The 14,522-nt window shown below is 42.4% G+C and overlaps 1 protein-coding gene across 1 annotated transcript in view; it reads right to left on the bottom strand.

Moving 5' to 3' along the window:
- LOC137433184 (CUB and sushi domain-containing protein 3-like) overlaps positions 1 to 14,522 on the bottom strand; it is a 1,533,363-nt gene that overhangs the window by 1,225,693 nt on the left and 293,148 nt on the right. The gene's annotated exons all lie outside the window — the stretch shown is intronic.

Raw genomic sequence — 14,522 nt, forward strand, 5'->3', positions numbered from 1 at the left:
CTAATGATAGACTCGTGCACTTTGACATCAACAGTGGCAAGAGCTACCTGTCGGTCCTGTGATGACATTCTGGGGTTCTTAGAGACATCTTTCAGCATCTTGCGGTCTGCTCTCGGGCTGAACTTGCTGGGGCGGCCTGGCCTGAACAAGTTGGCAGTTGTTTGGAATCTTCTCCACTTGCAGATGCTCTTCCGGACAGTCGAATGATTGATTTCAAATTGTTTGGAGATCTTTTTAAATCCCTTCCCAGACTCGTAGGCCTCTATAACCTTCTTTCTGAAGGCCTCAGAGAGCTCTTTTGATCTAGGCATGGCGACGCCGCACACTTCGACAACAAAGAGCAAACCAAACAATGTCTGAGGTTTAAATAAGACAGGTTCCTCCAAGATCCACTCTAACGATGTTCTAATCATTTGCACCTGAGCTGGTGCACCTGATTCAAATTTTAGGTATTTGAAGTAGTGATGAATGTAGGGATGTACTTACTTTTTCCACATGCGAAATTTGCATTTATGTTTATTTAAATTATACAATGGATGACAAAATGTAAATGTTTCATGATATTTGTTATATTATATCACCTTTATCTATCAATATTGTTGAAATGAAGATCAAATAGCTGTGTGCTGAAATATGTTGAAAAAGTCAAAACTTTACATGGGGTGTACTTACTTTTTCACGTGACTGTATATATATATATACATATACATGTATAATTGAAATTCCTCAAGCGAGACAAAATATTTAAGGTGACCTTTGTTCTGCGCTTCCATGGTCTATTACTCTATTCAGACCACCGCACATGACTGCTCATCTTGCACACCAGTTGAATTTGCTATAACTAACACTTCAATTAGATCGTATCTTGCTTAGTATTTCTAGTGTTGTTGATTTGCATACAACATATCAATAACTAGAACTATTTACAAGTTCCTTCTTTATCATATACTAGCAGGTGCACCCGGTATTGCCCAGTGATGTTCTCATCCTGTTGGCATTTTGAAGAAATTCATTTGTTTGTTTTTTCTATTTCTTGTGGGTGCCTAAAACACTTTCCTACCTACATCCAAGAAGGAATATTTGTATTTAATATTATAATTACACACACACACACACACACACACACACACACACACACACACACACACAGACAAAGGGCTCCGTTATAGTATAGATGGCCTCCTTGTTATATTTATAATTCAAATAAGGTTTTATTTCATCATTAATTTATCTTCAGACAACATTCAAATCCACAAAACAGTCTTATTCCAATAAAGATTGAAACTCATGCAAGAGCCTAATAACAGAGATGAAAGTACCACTGCAGGAAATGGCCGGAGAGAGAGAGAGAGAGAGAGAGAGAGAGAGAGAGAGAGAGAGAGAGAGAGAGAGAGAGAGAGAGAGAGAGAGAGATAGTGCAAGGTTGGAGTTCGGGTTAGGGTTACAGCAAAGAGTGCAAGGTTAGAGAGTCAAGAAAATCGTTGTCCGAACAACAATTAGTGCAACCAGGCAAGAAATTGCACCACATAATCCACCAATTGAGCAAACAGGAAACAGAAGTCTGAACCTGAAAGAACAGGCCCTGAGGAAATCTGTCATTCATAAACAAAATATTTCCTGAGAGCAAGTCTACTCCTTGCTTATTCTTACAAAAACTGGTAGAGTATATCCTCCACAATTTTCTGGTTGTAATTTGAATAAAGGGTATTTATTCAACTTCAATGCCAACGGCCTTAATTTAATGCCGAGAAAATAATTCGTATATATGAAGGGCGAGATGAATAACAGTAAACAATGTCACATTTTGGAGGAATGAGGGAAAGAGGGAAACTGTATGGAAGGAAAAAAAAGAGGTGAACATGGGAATGTAAGGATCATATAAACACAGTAGATGAACAGGGACTGAACTAGATTATGAACTTACGCATCCATTGGGAGAGAGATTGTAGCTAGAATGGGAAAGGTAAAACTAGAAATGCCAACAAGAATTGAAAAACGAATCCACACATAATGAAAGAATTCCAAATATGCGTAAATTGCAAGGCAATAAAAAGTTATAGTGCACGCGGAAAATCATCCAGAAAACATTGGCCGGTCCGAATGTGGCTTTACAAGCCAGGTTGGAAATATGATCTCCCCAAGAACGGTTCAACCTGGCTGTAAGGAAAAGCTCAAGAGACTGAACTATTTCCCAGAGGTTGGTCACAAAAAACCGGATTAGTAACGCTATTGCTGGAGTGACAGAATAAGAATGTTTTTTCCAAACTTGGTTACAGGTGGTCGATCAGACCGATATTGCCGAGAACAGCCAAATGAAATACTACACGAGACTACGCTGTCTGTGACTGGGTTCAAAAGCTTGTCATAAGAAAGTTAAATTTCAAGTAAAGCTGCACAGGAACTTTTCCATGGAGGACAAAGTGATATATTTGTAGCAGGAATAAGCTCTTTCCCAAATATGCTGACTTGAGTATACCCAGGTAGTGAAGCAGAAACCGAAACGTGATTTACATCTACCTAAAGTGACCAGATGATCTAGTTTTTATATCTTTAGAAATGCATTTAACTCGTTAACAAAATTTAAAGCACCTACAAAGTGATGTCAATTTCAAGCATCTGATGAACAGCGATGCTCTTCTTTAAATCACAGGTGAAATCTGATTGCCAAGTGGAAGGAAGAGCTCGGAAACGAACACCGGACAATGAGGCAAGGAGAACTACATGTCAATCCCCATAAGTAAAGGGCAAGTCGAAAGAAACGACTATTTTGTTCATATTTTGAACAATTTTGAAAAACAAGAAAATGCTTTTAATGTTTAAATCTTATCAACTCATTCTGCATGAAACAGCCATCGAAAAAATAGAGTTGATGCAAGCATTTGCAAACCAGCACGGCAATTCCTCAACGCACTAAAAGAGTGCTGGCTTGTGATGCTAATCTGTCGAGATATTTCGTGTCGGCCTTTTTGAAGTTCCCAGCCTGGTGTTGGCTTAGTGGTTAGGGTGCCAGCTTGGGATGCTAGGATCCTGGGTTAGAATCTTGGTTGATTGCTGAATTAACACCAGGGGGTTGACAGCCTGGCATCCTTCTGATGTTGGCAAATTGAGTACCAGTTCACTGGTCATTCCCTGTGTGTCACAAGAGGCTACCAACAGGGTTGGCAGCAGGAAGGGCATCCGGCAGTAAAACATTGTTTCAAAAAGGGGACCATGGTGCCCAAAAAAAAGGCCAATCCCTGCTCTGCGGGGAAAAATGGCCTATAAAGGTGGGTCTTCTTTTTGAAGTTCCCATCAGAACAAATGGAAAATAATGCTGAGACTCCCATGTTTAGATCCTTAATCATGTTGATTTGTTTTCTAATATCCACATAGTCAATGTCAAAATTACACCGATGTCTCCATTGTCTTTATCCTGCATTGGATGGATCGAGAAGCTCCTGCGTGAGTCTTAAATAATTGTTAAAAGGATAAACAAAGCCAGCAAAATGTACAAAAAAATCACAGCAGGGGCAATCTTCGAAAAAGACAGGATGTACAAGCAATTAGCACCGTTATTGCAATGTAGGGCACCAATGAAAACTTGAGCATCTGGTCTTTGAAAAGACTTTTAATTGTCCTTTTATTGTCTTTGGCATATTTCACTCGCAGTTGCATTATGGAGGGTACAGTGATGACACGAGCACGGATAACATGCAATAATTAGTACAGACGTGTGAAAATTGGTAATCTCTCGAAAGACTGTCCTGCGGTCTCGCATTGTGCAGGATTGTTCCTCAGGGGGAAAGAAAAATCGTGGATGATGAAAAGCTCAAGTTGATAAAAAGAACTTAGGACGTGTTGGAATAATTGCGAGGCAGACATAAATATGGCTTCGAAAACATAGTGGTCACAATAAAAAGAGCCTCGTTAGACTTTCACATTGTGAAAAGCTCAAGTTGATGAAAAGAACTTTGGACGTGTTGGAATAATTGCGAGGCAGACATAAATATGGCTTCGAAAACATAGTGGTCACAATAAAAAGAGCCTCGTTAGACCTTCACATTGTGCAATTCACCATCAACATTCCTGTGTTTGTGTGCTTCACGAGTGAATGTAAATGCGATTTTGGAAAGTTTCATATGTTGTCTTTACCTAATTATCTTGTCATGTATCAAGTTTGTTGTTCAAGGAGTGCATTGTAACATAGCACTGCATTCATTTAATGTCTTCTTGGTAAGAAAAAAAATATGAACTTCTGCATTTAATTCATTTATTTTGGTAAACAAAATATTTATTTTAGGTAGAAGGTTTTAGACAGCAACCGCTCAGGGTAGTACTACTGTTCTGACTTAGGAGCGTTAAAGTGGTGCCGGGAACCATGTTACACTCTCCGTGTCAGGATTTCTGGTCTTACTTTCTGTCTCACTCAAACTACAGCTACCGGCTAGTTTCAATCTCTCTTTCTTGCAAACAAACATCATACACTTTTCATCATGCACTTTTCTTCTTTTTTATTTAAGGCTTGGCCTCGGTGAGGACAATATAGTCCTTTAGTGGAGCATTCAACATAAAAATAATAAAAACAAATACAATCGTTCATTGTTCAGTTTCATGTTGTTCCAGCGAAATCAATGGTGGATTAATGCATGGGCATGATTAATTAAATTAATTAATTAATGCACGGGGCATGCAGGGCCCATGCCCAGGGCCCTGAGCTCAGCCGGGGTGAGAATCATACAACCAATGGGGGGGCACCAAGCTCAAGGAGGGCCCTGTGCAGAGGCTGGGTGAGAGTCATACAACCAATGGGGCCAAGAGCTCAATGAGGGCCCCGGGCAGAGGCGGGTGAGAGTCATACAACCAATGGGGCCAAGAGCTCAATGAGGGCCCCGGGCAGAGGCGGGGTGAGAGTCATACAACCAATGGGGCCAAGAGCTCAATGAGGGCCCCGGGCAGAGGCGGGTGAGAGTCATACAACCAATGGGGCCAAGAGCTCAATGAGGGCCCCGGGCAGAGGCGGGTGAGAGTCATACAACCAATGGGGCCAAGAGCTCAATGAGGGCCCCGGGCAGAGGCGGGGTGAGAGTCATAGAGCGCAGAGCGAATGCTCCATCTCAAGGAAAGGAAGCACTGTCACTTGATGAAACGATTAAAAAATGTTTTCCGTGATGTTTAACTCGACAGGACTATTACAAAATTAGGGGCTGAAGTTAGTATAAGTTACGTTAGGTTAAGTGGAATAAATACTATATTTAATGTATACAAATGCAACTATAATCACAATAATTTTTGTATAATCCTAATGTTAATACATAACGATATTGTTTAGGAAATGAAAACTACAATTTATTGTACAATCACAAAATAACCCCTCATTAGTAAATGGACTAACCCATGCGAATGTCGGAATGTTGTGATTTTGAAAATCAAACCACCTGCCCTGTAAAAATCAATCAGACCATTCAGTTAAACCCTTATAGCTCTTATAGCCCGGCATGGACAGAGAATACCAAAAAAAATTGTGGAGAGGTTGGGTGTGTGACAAGGATGAAATGATTACATTTTGGTGAAGATCCCGATCCAGATCTCGAACAGAGAATTTTTTTCTTTTGAAGTGATTCTTCAGCATTGATTGATCGGGCGAAAACCGAAATATAGTATATTTCAAAAAGTTGTGGACGGATTATGTCAAAACTTGGTGGATGAGTTGGGTAGGTAACAAGAACAAGCATATTCCATTTTTGTTCAAGTCTGAATCCAGATCCACCTATAAGTGGATAGAAAACGTAAACTTTTCAGCCTGGCAGAGGTATGCTCTCTACCGAGTGCTGTTCTCATTAGAACTCTAACCAAACTCTAGTATCATGGAATAATTCTCTGCAGACTGCTGTAAATTGAACGATAATAACTTCAGTTACCGGCAATCCTTACTACAGCATACATAAATCCCAATAATGTAACCTATAGTAATTATAAGGACTAAGGTTAACTTAAACTGCAAGTATATTGCATGAGAGTACAACTACTTCTAACGCTATAGTATAAATAACATAGACACGTACAGAAAGGGAGCACAAAGGTGGCAGAAATAATAGGGTGATGAGGGACACTTAAACAGACAGGACAGCCAACAAACAGCGTAATTTCAAACAAAGAAAGCTGCAAAAGAATAGGTGGGAAAGTTCAGCGAGAATATAAAAGATAATAGTCAAATATGGGAGCCAACACAAGGTGGTGATAGAGATAGACCATCAACCTGAAGGATTGGGGGAAGATATGGCCGAGCGAGATCTGACAGGCAAGATTTTTCACCGGAATTGCGTCATAAACCAGCCACTCTTGCAGAAACTTTGGCTGAAGAAAGAAGATATTTGTACAAGTAGACAATATAAATGTTGTACATTTATTGAAAGTGACAAAGCAGGCAGGAAAGTCCACATCCTTGATCCAGCATCATTTGCCGATCATAGATTGAACACAAAATATTAAGCCAAATTTACACTGGGAGATTTACATTCATTATAGTGAGTTATACATGTTTGGGGATTTATATGGTCCATACAAACTAAATCACCATGGAAGGTAGTTTATAAATCCCACAAAAATATTTCTGCTGGTACAGGTGTAAATGGATGGTGGAAACGCATTACGCAGTCAGATCTACTTTCAATTGCAGCTCCGCACTATCAAGTAGCAATGCGAAATATTCAATTTTAATTACTTACAAATTAAAATGATCGTTAAACCCTGTGAGAAGTTGAAATACAATTGTAAAAAACAAGGTAGAATACATTCCATGCAAGAATAAAATACGAGGAATAAAGAACATTTATTTGTGTCGGTATATTGATGTTTCGCGGCAACCATGTGCCATAAGCACAATGGAGCAGGACAGATGAAATGAGGCATGTTGAAGGCGAAGAGTAAAGATGCACGCATGTGCATTCAATATAGGATTAGAAGTTGGTTAATTGTCAACAACTACCATAAGGTGGTGCCAACTCCTCCCCTTATTACATTCTGCCGAAACGAAAGTAGATTTGGTAAAAGTGTTCCTTGCTAGATGATATCAGACCATTCTACAAGGTGGTACTTCAAGTGATGCTCTCATGGGATTGTTGTTTATATTTTTGTATCCATTTACTCGATTCATAACTTGATTATTTATTGTTGTTCCATGACTGTTGTTGAAAAAAAAAAAAACACACAAACCTACACAATGGTATAGAGTTTTTGTCGCTTCATCGAGCTTTCCCTTTTGCGAGAATGACCGAGTATTGGTAACGATATAATCTTAGGTGAAACTGGGAATAACTGATTCGGCCATAGATGATTGGTCATTCCTCTAATTAGGGGTAAGAGATGTGATTAGGCTTTCAGTAGTTGCATGGTAACTGCTATTGGTATTGTGAATGGTCTTCTTAGGAGCTAGGGCTAGGAGCTCGGGCTAGGAGCTAGGGCTAGGAGTTAGGGCTAGGAGTTAGGGCTAGGACCTAGGGCTAGGAGCTCAGGCTAGGAGCTAGGGCTAGGAGCTAGGGCTAGGAGTTAGGGCGAGGAGCTAGGGCTAGGAGTTAGGGCTAGGTGTTAGGGCTAGGAGTGAGGGCTAGGAGTTAGGGCTAGGAGCTCAGGCTTGGAGCTAGGGCTAGGAGTTAGGGCTAGGAGCTAGGGCTAGGAGTTAGGGCTAGTGGCTAGGAGCTAGGGCTAGGAGTTAGGGCGAGGAGCTAGGGCTAGGAGTTAGGGCTAGGAGTTAGGGTGAGGAGTTAGGGTGAGGAGTTAGGGTGAGGAGTTAGGGTGAGGAGTTAGGGTGAGGAGTTAGGGCGAGGAGCCAGGGCTAGGAGCCAGGGCTAGGAGCTAGGGCGAGGAGCTAGGGCTAGGAGCCATGGCTAGGAGTTAGGGCTAGGAGTTAGGGCTAGGGGTTAGGAGTTAGGGCTAGGGGTTAGGGCTAGGAGTTAGGGCTAGTGGCTAGGAGCTAGGGCGAGGAGCTAGGGCTAGGAGCCAGGGCTAGGAGTTAGGGCTAGGAGTTAGGGGGAGGAGCTAGGGCTAGGAGCTATGGTTAGGAGTTAGGGCTAGGAGCTTGGGCTGGGAGTTAGGGCTAGGAGCTTGGGCTGGGAGTGAGGGCTAGGAGTTGGGGCTAGGAGCTAGGGCTAGGAGTTAGGGCTAGGAGTTAGGGCTAGGAGTTAGGGCTAGGAGTTAGGGCTAGTGGCTAGGAGCTAGGGCTAGGAGTTAGGGCGAGGAGCTAGGGCTAGGAGCCAGGGCTAGGAGTTAGGGCTAGGAGCTAGGGCTAGGAGTTAGGGTGAGGAGTTAGGGTGAGGAGCTAGGGCTAGGAGCTATGGTTAGGAGTTAGGGCTAGGAGCTTGGGCTGGGAGTGAGGGCTAGGAGATAGGGCTAGGAGCTCGGGTTAGGAGTTAGGGCTAGGAGCTAGGGCTGGGAGTTAGGGCTAGGAGCTTGGGCTGGGAGTGAGGGCTAGGAGATAGGGCTAGGAGCTAGGGCTAGGAGCTAGAGCTAGGGTTAGGAGTTAGGGCTAGGAGCTAGGGCTAGGAGCTAGGGTTAGGAGCTTGGGCTGGGAGTTAGGGCTAGGAGCTCAGGCTAGGAGCTAGGGCTAGGAGCTAGGGCTAGGAGTTAGGGCTAGGAGCTTGGGCTGGGAGTGAGGGCTAGGAGCTCAGGCTAGGAGCTAGGGCTAGGAGTTCGGGATCTTTGTTTCTTTCACATTTCTTTATACTATTTCATATTTCTCTTTATTCATTCTAATTATTGCTTCTTCTTTATTTCTCTCTTTATCTATCTGCCTTTGGAGAAGTGAATTCTTGCAGAATTTTTTTTTTCTGGAAGGCTCACTTGGCTGCGTTTGGATGGGTCTGAGGGTGGAGGAGTAGTGGCTGAAACTCGAATCCTATCCAGGATCCTCCTGATGTCTCCATCTTTGCTCTTTACCATTTTTTTTTTGGGTTTCTTCTGATGACTCCAATACAGTATTTGGTTTTCTGTTTTATTGCCTGATGGTGTGCGTTTCTTTATATGCAGTCATTGATCATTGATGATTTGCAAACATGCAATGAAACCTTGGTTTTTACATTGTTCACTTGGTGGGTGTAGCATTGAGCATTTGATTTTTCATGCATGTGCTGCGTGTAAATGCCTGTAACTCTGGAGGGACTGAGGTCGAGTTTGACCTCTTCGGGAGGAACAATTTGACATCTTGCCCCGAGCGTCATTTTTAGCTTACCTGGAACGAAGTTCAGAAAAATTGAAAATCGAAGTGACCAAACTTGGCACAAATGATATTTGTTGTGTTGTGACTAAAGTTTGTTCACGGCATGAAAAAAATCGGGGTCTAAGTGGATCCAGGTTTGACCCCCCAAAATAGGATTTGCTTTTTCCTCTGAAACTACACACACTATTTCGATGAAACTTGACCACAACCTTCACCACCCATGCTGTACCAAAGTTTGTTCATGGTATTTTAAAAATCTGCCCCTTTAGGGGTTTATGGGGGGGTTTCCCCCCAAAATAGGTACTTGCTTTCTTCTCAGAAACTACACACGCAATTTCGATGAAACTTTACCACAACCTTAATCACCCGTGATGTACCAGAGATTCTTCAAGGCATTCGAAAAATTGGGATTTGAGGAGGTATACGGGGTTGGGGGATGGGTGGGGGCTTGCCCCCCCCTCCGCCCCCCGCCTAAATAGGTTTTTTTTTTTCCCTTTGTTTAAAGTCTTATGATTATGTCAGTATGAGTCTACATGCTGCCCTGTGTTCTAGCAACCACGGAAATTGGTTTAAAATACCTTTAGCCAGTGCAGTTTACTGTTTATATACTCATACATATATATATATATATACTCATATATATATATATATATATACAACATTCCATCCAATCGGCCAACTCTGCCGCACTGACTGGTCTCCACCGAGTCATTAAAACATCACTAACTAGAGAGTTCATCGAACATGTTTGAGTATATACTTCAATTGAAATACAACAATGATTTCAAAGAACGTTTAAAAAGTTCCAGAAGTTTAGCGCTATTGAAGCAGTCTTATACACCACCTTATTTAACATGTCCAACGACTGCAAAATGGAAGGCTTTTGAAAGTGCAAAGAATGTGATTTGTGTTCTACTGTGTTCAAGTATATAATAAATTTAAATAAAATAGATTGTAAAGATCGTATGAATAAATTAATTATTAAATTGACTGCTGTTGCGCTGCCATTGATGCAGTGCGTATTACACCACCCTATCGAACATGTCACATTAGTTATTCGTGCCTGTTGTACGTGTCCTTCATAATGTACTTAAAAACAGTAAGTTTATTGTTTGGAATGATTTTCAAATTTGTTTGACTGCCGAGCAGACAGACAGAGTAAAAAAAATTATTTCACTCTTCTCTGCGCATGTGCGATCAGGCCAAATTCAGAGACAAAGCACTGCTGATCTGCAAGTTTGTTTTCCGATTCATCCTCCGTTCAATTTAACTAAGTTGTTCCTCGATCATAAACTGCCACTTGCATGGAGACAACCGGACGGACAGACATGAACCAGATTGCTTAACCCCGCTTTTCGCTTCATGTGCGTGGGGTAATAAATAAATAACATACACAATTAATTTCAGTGTGCCTTAAAATCGAAAGTAAAATTGAGGGATTAGACAGGGAGAGGTGCATGCACTGCCTCTCTGGATGAGAAAGAGAGGCGGGGAGGAGTGGGAGAAGAGAACACGTCATCACAATGTGATCAAAATAATGAAGCTGTGTGGATGAGGAGTGATTCATCACTGATGTTTTTTTGCTCTTTGGTCTCATTTTTTTTTTCTTTCTCCACATGCTATATCATTTGACGCAAATCTTTTGTAATTTCGGTATGACAAATTTTAATCATAGAGTACATTATTCTGTACGTCATCACCCACGTGATCAGAATAATTACGTTTGTGTAGAAGACGAGTTTCATTGATACAACCCTTCTAAATGATGTAGCGGTTGTTCTTTTTGATTTCCTGATATTTTTATTTAATAGTTTCTCAGTTGGACTTGGTATGAACTTAAAATATTATAATGGAGCTATGGCAGATGTGTGTATGTACTGTATGTATGTATGTATGTATATATGTAGCCAAAACTCCAGGGATTGCATTTTTCATAAATGAAAATGAGTACATGACTTTTTGGGGGAAACATAAGCAAGAATTTCATTGTCAACATATATGTGCAAACAAAATAATTTCATTTGAAACCAAGAAAATGAAAGCGAGGTACTCAGAAACGAAAGAAGAATTCAAGGATGTCATGTTAATACTTGACTATGTTCCCAAATTAAAATCACAAGGACTGGATGTACAATGCTGTAAACTGTTTGTCGTGAAGAAGCGAATGATTATTATGCACCTGACTTTCCATGAATAAATCAAACTTGAGAACAGTACTTAAGTGTTTTACTGCCTGTCGTAGACGGGCACTTCAGCTCGTGACTAATAATACTCGCTCCTTCCAGGAGTGTCAGTGAATGTCAGTAAATCACTAGAGCATAGGAAAGGAAAGCAGAAATCTATGCATGTTTATATCGACAAATAAATATACAGTATACACACAAGGATCTGGCATATTTTCGTGTGAAGTGTAATAACTTTCACTGTCAATTACCATTACTACAGGACATAGTTGCAGTCAGAAGTGATTAATTTTTTTAAGGTTTAAAAATTGCATAATTATGGATTAAACCCAAAGTTAGAGTTCCTTGTCAGAGTTGGTGTTCCTCCCCTTTATCTGGCAATAGCCAGTGGTTAAAACACTTACACTATTCCATGTGTGCAGACAAAAACGGTAAGTCATGCCCCCACCCCATATATATATATATATATATATATATATATATATATATATATATATATATATTGTTACAGACGCGGTTTTGGATGTTAGTTTACCGAGCGGTTTGGTATGACCGCGTCTGCACAGTTTACCCGATTCCACTCGAACGTTGGCCAAATCGCGCTATGCTAGATCAATTAAGGAAAGGACACAACGGCTGGGTTAGATGACACGACACCAGGGGTACAGTTCTCAAGACCTCCGGAGGAGGTTATAATATTTGTATGCGGAACGTTTAGATTACAAGGACAAGAGGGACAGCATAGGAAGGTGGGCACTTAAACACACTTATCTTATTCCCGACAGACCACAGATAAACGGGACAAGACTGACTCACACAGGGATTGATGGCAAGGAAGGGCAGGTAGTCGATGGACAGCACAAGGTGCACCTTGGCTCAGGGACCGGATCCACACGGTCCGGTCCAGATATGCGGGGAGGTATCGTCGCGCTGGAGGTGGCGTCTGGTTCTCTTCAAGCTGGGGGCGCATCTCTAACGTCACCTCCGGTAAGTGGCTGCGTATATCCAGCGGGGAGTGACACGCCCTCGGCTCGTTAGCTCCGCCCCAGATGGAATCGGCCCGCCGCTTCTTATTGGGTGCGGGGGGGGGTTACCGGGCTCCGCCCTTGAATGGAGCTGACAGCCAGCCCCTTCGTGGTAACCCCGTCGGAGCACATGGGCAATGGCGGCTAACCAAGCCGGAGTGAGGACGCACACTCCCCGCGCGCTGTTGTTGTAGTTGTTGTTGTAGTTGTTGTTGTTGTTGTTGTAGTTTCATGAGGAAGATGGGAGGAGGTATGGGGAGGTCCTAAACTCACTACTGGTGCCATACAATCACATTCTGGTGCAACGAAGAGTCAGAATTAATGGAAACGAGTCCTTAACTGACATAGACTAAGAATAACTAGCAAGATGTCCTATAGTTGTCTACGTGAGATGCGGTGAACCTGGGCACGACATTTAATGGGGGAAAAAAGGGGAAGGTCGGTTCTACAGAGTGTTGTTTACAGACAATGGGACTAGGGAATGGGGGATTGGGGATAGTTGGGGAGTATTGGGGAAATAGGGGAATATTTACAAGCGGATATGGATGGAGGCCAAATCCCATATCCGCAACAATATATATACAGTGAAACCTTGACTTACGAGTTTAATTCGTTCTGTGACCGAGCTCGTAACTCAATTTGCTCGTTTCTCAAATCAAATTTCCCCATTGAAATGCATTGAAATGCTATTAATCCGTTCCAGCCCGCCAAAAACCACACCAATTTTTTTTTAAATATACAGTATATATAAAAATATCTCGCGCTTTATATTTCACCTGTATGCAGCATACAAGTTGGCAGGATGGCCTGGACTGGAGGTACGCACACTTGACTCTAAACTGTCCAGCCTGGGTTTGAATCCCGACCCAGCTATAACCTGTCATGGGTGAATCACAGGCAGGGTGATTCATCAATGTGTGTACCGCTAAACTGGGCGCCCCGTTTGCGTCCCATTAGTTGTTGGATGTTAAGGATCTCACCGTGTTTTCCACAAAGAGAAGGCGAGCTATCGCCGGCACTCTGAACAAGTTGTGGCCTGGCATGCTCTTCTCCTCTGCCGTTATATACGTCCTCCTCGGCATCTTTTTCCAGAAGAGCCCTGTCTCGTCACAGTTGAAGATTTGCTGGGGGATGTATCGTTCGGCTTCTATCAGTTCGGCAAAAGTTATAATAAAATCTTCAGCTGCCTTCACATCCGCCTCACCAAGTCGACAACACGCACACCTCGCTCATGTTTTTCGACGATTGCGTGTTTTATATCCAAGCACATCATCCTCTTCTTCTTCTCAGTTATAATAAAATCTTCAGCTGCCTTCACATCCGCCTCACCAAGTCGACAACACGCACACCTCGCTCATGTTTTTCGACGATTGCGTGTTTTATATCCAAGCACATCATCCTCTCTTCCCTTGGCACTCAATTTCTTAGGACCCATGGTTAAAACTAAGAAATTTTCCAAAATAACCAAAATGCGAAAACAAAGCAGCAGCGATATACGGCAGAGATACTGTACTTGCACGGCAAGATAACCACGTGACCGGAACCCACCTGGTGGCGGGTGGCGTAAACTCAAAATAACCAACATGCGAAAACAAAAATGCAGCGATATACGGCAGAGATACTTGCATGGCAAGATAACCACGTGACCGGAACCCACCTAGTGGCGGGTGGCGTAAACTCAAAATAACCAACATGCGAAAACAAAAATGCAGCGATATACGGCAGAGATACTTGCACGGCAAGATAACCACGTGACCGGAACCCACCTGGTGGCGGGTGGCGAAAGCTCGTAACTCAAATCTCGGCTCGCATCTCAAAGCAATAAACCGCCCGAGCGACGGCTCGTATCTCGAAAAACTCGTAAGTTGGTGCACTCGTAAGTCAAGGTTCCACTGTATATTTTAGAGCAATATCACAGTGCATTTCCTACATGGCGTTTTGTCAATTTTCAATTTCTCAAAACCTCTTGGTGTACAACATTTCTGGTTTTCTTACTTGATGCCAAGACATAAAGATTGCTTGGTTTTCCAACCCTCGAGCAGCCCACGTACAGCTGGCCATGGGAAGTACCCGGCATTGCCGGGCGGGGGAAGGGGGCGAGGAGGAAGGGGAGGGGAGGGGAAC

Source organism: Myxine glutinosa, chromosome 8 (assembly GCF_964187855.1).
Source record: "Myxine glutinosa chromosome 8, kmMyxGlut1.1, whole genome shotgun sequence".
NCBI lineage: Eukaryota > Metazoa > Chordata > Myxini > Myxiniformes > Myxinidae > Myxine > Myxine glutinosa.